The 6573-nt window shown below is 36.0% G+C and overlaps 1 pseudogene; it reads left to right on the plus strand.

Annotated features, from left to right (window-relative positions):
• LOC105617154 overlaps positions 1-6573 on the plus strand; it is a 9162-nt pseudogene that overhangs the window by 1290 nt on the left and 1299 nt on the right.

The following is a 6573-nucleotide window of genomic DNA, read 5'->3' on the forward strand; positions in this document are numbered from 1 at the left end:
CACACACACACACACGCACGCACGCACACGCGCGCGCACGCACGCACACACACACACACACACACACGCGCGCACGCACGCGCGCACGCACGCGCACACACACACACACACACACACACACACACACAAGGTATAAATCCGACTGAGGACAACCTCCATGCGGTATACCTTGGATAATGTTAATGTCGACAGTATTGTAACTTTTAATCTTCATACTCGAGATCTATTTAATCAAAAGATACTTTATTATAGGGTTCTGGAACCTTAAGACTCTTCATATCAGCTATTAGATTCTAGAATAAAAAGTAGAAAGTTTCATTTAAAAAAAATCTTGATTGGACCTTGGCAAAGTCATCCAAGGTCAAACTAATATGATCAATAAATTGATCTTTTTAAACCTCACAACTTTGGTCTGAACATATTTTTAATTGAATTTTATCCTGCAGAGATAAAAAAGTGGATATAGGGTGAGATACTCTGTATATATTAAGGTGGTCCGTCTTTATTCTTGAAAAAAAAATGTTTCAAATTTTTTTCGCGGCATCCTTCAAAATGGTTCCGATCCTCAAAAAAATAATTCCTGTTTCAATTTAAATTTCAGCTCGATCGAACAACTAGAACCCGTGCCGACAGTTCGTTAAACCTTTGAGTTTACTTATATTATACTATAAACATGAGTTTTTAAAGCGTATTTTCCACAAAAATCGGCCTAGCTTTAGAACTTTTCTTTTTTTATACATTTGTGTCTTACTTTTCTGCATCGTTTGAGACCGTTTGAGATGTTTTATAGGTTTCATTTAATGTAATTAAGTGAATTGTTAATGAATAAGAAATAAATATTGATAGTTTAACTCCGATATATATGTTATTAGATGCTTTTCTGATTTGATTTTTCTTTTTATTTAATGTATACATTTATAAATAATACTCGTAAAATTTTGAATTAGTAGAATAAAAATAATGCAGATTAACAAATGAAATTCTGTCTAAAAAAATATATTTTAAAATTCCCCGGAAATTGCTTCTCTTAACTTATATACAAATTTCATTAACAATAACTGATATAAGAATATATTATCTTAGCTATGAAATCAATTTTTTATTACAATATCTACAACGATTCAAATAATGACACAGTTGAACGGGGACTAAAGCTAATTACCGATTATAGCAAGGGATGAGGATAAGAAACAATTTTTAAGAGTTATTAGCGACTAGTTATCACAAACATTTTCCGGATGCCAAAAAATTTAAAGAACCCTTTTGAAACCATTGTAGTTAGAAAATTGGTTTACAGTTAAGAACACATTTTTATATTAGTTATAGTTATAATTCGTAACATAAATTCGTAATATAAATTATATTAATTCGTAATATAAATTATGAAAAAGAATCAATAATGAAATTTTAAGAAGTATATTTTTTCAGACAGAACTTAATTTGTCGGCATCGTTTTTTTACTCTATTAATCTAAAACTTTACAAATTATTTCTATCTATCAATTTAAAATGTAATATCGAGATACTAACTCTCCAAATTCAAAATTAATAGAATTCAATAAGTCGAGAGTACGGCATAATCAGTACACAAAGTAATAGAGAATACTTATTATTCTTTTATTTTATTAATCCAAGAATCAATAAATTGTATTCAACTCTCTTTGAAGTCCTGCTTAGCAATTACAAAACATAATATGTTCTTTCTTATAAGCCTAATTTGATATCAATAAAATAGATAGATTTATTGTTGCAAAAATCTGTTAACATTGTCCATAAATTGATTAAAAATTTAAAAAACAAAAAACAAGAAAGAGGTAATTCATCTCAATATACAAAGAAATCATCTTAAAATTTTGGATTAAATTAAAAAATATGAAATTAAGCATCGTTGCAGAAATAAATCAATTAAATAGTTCTTACAAGTAACATGCTTACAATAGAGTGTCAAAAATATAACTGATAAATTTCCATCCTAACATGTCGGTCAATCAGATAAAAATTAAAAGGAGGGGAAACAAGTACAAAATAAAAGCAATTAAGTCGCATTATACAAATCAAAAATTAAAAACTATTATTATTATTCTTTAAAATCTCTAAAAGAGTGTGTAAATCTTCAGTATCCGATCGTAAATTAAGACCATTCTTTTGTATATAAATGTAAAAGCATTCAGATGTTAACTCAAAAACCCGAACGTTTACTCAAAAAACGTTCAACATCAAGTACTTCTCGACATTCTCCAAATTAAAATCATGCTCATAATTAATTCTATGCTTTATAATCATCGAATTATTGATATTCCAATTTATGTGATTTTGGTGCTCTAAAGTTTTCAATTTCCTTCTAGTCTGTTCTACACATACAATGCGTCATATACATACAGACATTGCATGAAATTTTATATTTTATAAGATAATATTTTTCTTTACGTTCTTATTCCTTTAGGAGAATGTCTTTTGTATTCTAATGAACCTGCCCAATTTATTCAAACTGTGAATGCCAATTTTGTATTAAAATATTTATTAAATATTTATCCATATTTATTTATATTGTATTCATTGGAACAAGTTTAAGTGGTGTCTTAAAGAGCAAAATCAAATGATAGAAAAGAAAGATCACTCAATGGTATCGGAGTTAAATTGCTTATTTTAATTTTTTAATTATTAACAATTCACCCTGTTTAAATAAGCCGTATAAGGTTTCAAACGATGCAGAAAAGCAAGGCATATGTTAATAAAAAAAAAATCTTTTAGACTGAATTTTGTGGATAATATTTTTTAAAAACCAATGTTGATAATGTACCATAATATAAGGGAACTCAAACGAGTCGGCGTGGGTTTCTGTTGTTCGATCAAGCTGAAATTTGACAGGAACTATTTTTTTATGGATTGAATCATTCTAAAAAGTGCGGAAGAAAAAAATTTTGAAGTCGAAAAAGCTGTACCACTCAAATATATATATTATACAAGCTTCGCTTACCGCCCGCTTTGAATACATCTTCAATCCGACTCAATAATAAAATTTAAATTTGTATAACAAAGAGAGTTATTGTTATTACACGCCACTTTGGCAAGCGAGCCTTTCATACGCGATGACACCAGTGTCACATATTTAGGTCCTTCGAACCGGATCATCGCCAAAGAAAGTTATTGTTTGCTTGACTCTCGAACATTCTGAGTTGTGCCTTTCCGTTGAAAGCATGTCGTCTCTCGACGAACTGATGAGTTTGCAGAATCAGCAGATCGGCACACTCATTAATTTTAAGAAGCTAGGCCAAGATGATACGTGCCATAACGCGACAACGACTCGCAATTTTTAAGGAGACCTTCGCCAGGAACTGGATTGCAAAATTACGTTAGCTGCGGATGAAAAACTGAAGGCAACTCATGCGTACTTCACCTAGAACTATTTTCTGACGTGTGAGGAACATTTCCACGAAGCTATCGACTATATGGCTGAGGTACTGGACTGTCACGAAATTCGCGAACCCCATCCCGCTGCATGACATAAGTGCTTAATAATTTGTTCCTGTTGCATCTTCCAAGAATTAACCTGCCGACCTTCGACGGGAGTTTCGACAAAAAGGAAAGTTTTCGTGATAAATTTAAATCGATGACCCATAATAATCAGATTTAACGAATGTCGAGTATGCATTATTTGTGTTCGTATATAAAGGGGGATGCAAGTAACGCTCTTGACCATCTCGCGGTAACCAATGATAATTCTACTATCGCGTGAAATATTCTCGTTTCTCGATATAATAATAAATGTCGCTTTATTACGATACATTTATAATCGCTTTTCAATTTACCGTCACTCACGACAGAAACCTCCAACGATCTTTGCAAACCAATAAAGCGATACAAGCTCTGAACAATCTCGGTTGCGCAACTGAACATTGGAATGACTATCTTGTTTTTTTAATTGCACAAAAACTCGATAAGTCATCGCGAAAAGCTTGGGAACTTAAACTTGGTGATACTGTAGATTACTCGCGAACTTGATCCATTTCTCGCATCTTGCATTTGACGCGATTACACTCGCGAACGCAATGGAGAAGTCACAGGCGATCTCCAAAAGGACAACTCTCGCCTTACATACGTTATCTATCGTTCCATTCTTGTGCCCATTATGCAAAGCGAAACATCTATTGTATCAATGTTCTATGTTCCTCAAGCAAACTCCATCTCAACATTTTGAATTCATTAAAAATGAGAGAAACTGTGTGAACTGTTTTAGAACGAAGCATGCTGTGAAAGATTATATAAATTCTCGCGCGTGTCGACAGTGCAGTAAACGGTATCACACGTTGCTACATTTTGATAATTCCGTTAAGCCTGTCGATATTAAGCAACCGCCATCCGCATTCAGGAGTAGCGAAAATGAAATCACCGTCGCTACGCACTTGTTAGCGAAAACGATAGCATCCAAAATCTTGCTCGCGACTGCGCGCATGCGAATTTATTCGCCACATAAACATTTTTTCACTGTTTGCGCACTCCTGGATCAAGGACCCGTTTATCTCCGAATCGTTTGCTCAGTGCCTATGCCTTTCGAGAATTAATCGCTTCGTTTCCATTACCGGCATTAGCGAAATGCAGTCCGTCACGCTGCTCAAATTGCAATTACTTCGGCATCTCACGACGGACTTGCCTATATTATGACCGTTTATACTTCGATTCATTAACGAAATATTTACCGAATCGAGTAAATACCGCGTATAATCGGAGACATATTGCAGACTTGAACTTGCCGATCGTGATCCCATGAGTTCGGATTCGATCGACATCATAATCGGTGCCTATCTCTTCGTGCTCGTTCTCGATAATGTTTGAAAAGGTTCCAAACATAAGCTTACCGTGCAAAATATGACACTCGGCTGGATTCTTTCCGGACCAATAGCCTCGTTTTCGATTACTGAGTCAATTTCCACGCTTGCGCATCACGAAGTTGTTCTTGAAATTCTCGATCGCGATCTTCGTCGCTTTTGGAAGATTGAGGAAATGCCTCGATTGAGAAAGCTCCTCGGAGCCCTGAGGAGCACCAGTGCGAAGAGCACTTCAGAATTACACATTCCCATACATCGGGAATGCTATATCGTTCGATTACTGTTTAAAAACGGACTATCTCGATAGGCAAATCGCGCTCTATTGCTGCTTCGAGTTTTCGCCACTTGGAACAACGTTTAATTCGAGACATAATTATCGCTTCCGAGTATCGCGAATTTCTCGCAGAATACGAAACACTCAATCATATGACCAAAAATCTACCGACAGAAGTTGTCAAACCAAAGCAAACTTATTATATTCTTACGTCTTACGTGAAAGCAGTGCAATCACCCGCTTACGAGTGGTCTTCAACGCTTCATGCTGCACATCAAATGAGACATCATTGAACGATCATATGCTCATTGGCCCTAAACTTCAAAAGGATTTAGCTACTGTTCTAATGCAGTGGCACTAATACCATTACCACCTATATCGCTAAAATATATCGCTAAAATATATAAAATATTAGGTGTACAACTTTGCTTCCGCCGTTTTCCTACAGATGGCTTTAGCGGTAAATGGTGGTCGAAATAAATAGATCATAGAATAGATCATACAATAAACTTGGGCATCTGTCAACATAACCCCATAGAAACATTAGTCGATTTGTGTCTGCATCATAAAATTATTCTCGATTGAAAATGTCAGTTTACGAGCCAAATTCTCGTCATTTGCGGGAGGTTTAATTTTTTGCTTCAATATGAAGAAATCTGCGGCTGAGGCTCATCGAATGCTCTCAAATACTTATGGTGAGGCCGCTATTAGTGAAAGAACGTGGCGTGAGTGATTTCAACGCTTCAAGAACGGTAATTTTGACGTCGAAGACATAGCGGTGGAAGAGAGAAGGTTTTCGAAGATGCAGAATTGGAGGCATTACTTGAGCAAGACTCGTGTCAAAATCAAAAAGAATTGGCACGATCATTGGGAGTGACTCAACAAGCCATTTCAAAACGCCTCAAAGCCATGGGAATGATTCAGAAGCAAGGAAATTGGGTGCCATATGAATTGAAGCCGAGAGATGTTGAACAGCGTTTGTTTACTTGTGAACAGCTGCTTGAAAGGCAAAGACGGAAGGGATTTCTGCATCGCATTGTGACTGGGGACGAAAAATGGGTTCATTACGATAATCCCAAGCGCAGAAAATCATGAGGAGTTCCCGGCCATGCTTCCACATCGACGGCCAAACCGAATATTCACGGCTCCAAGGTCATGCTCTGTATTTGGCGGGACCAGCTCGGCGTAGTGTATTATGAACTGTTAAAACCGACTGAAACAATCACAGGCGATCGGTATTGAACGCAATTGATGCGTTTGAGCCGAGCATTGAAAGGCAAATGGCCGCAATACAACGAGAGACACGATAAAGTGATTTTGCAGCATGACAATGCTCGACTCCATGTTGCGAAAGTGGTCAAGACTTGGAAACGTTGAAATGGGAAATCCTACCCCACCCGCCGTATTCTCCAGACGTTGCTCCCTCTGACTATCACTTGTTTCGATCAATGGCATATGGCCTGGCTGCCAGCAC

The sequence above is a fragment of the Atta cephalotes genome (assembly GCF_000143395.1).
Source record: "Atta cephalotes unplaced genomic scaffold scaffold00011, whole genome shotgun sequence".
Lineage (NCBI taxonomy): Eukaryota > Metazoa > Arthropoda > Insecta > Hymenoptera > Formicidae > Atta > Atta cephalotes.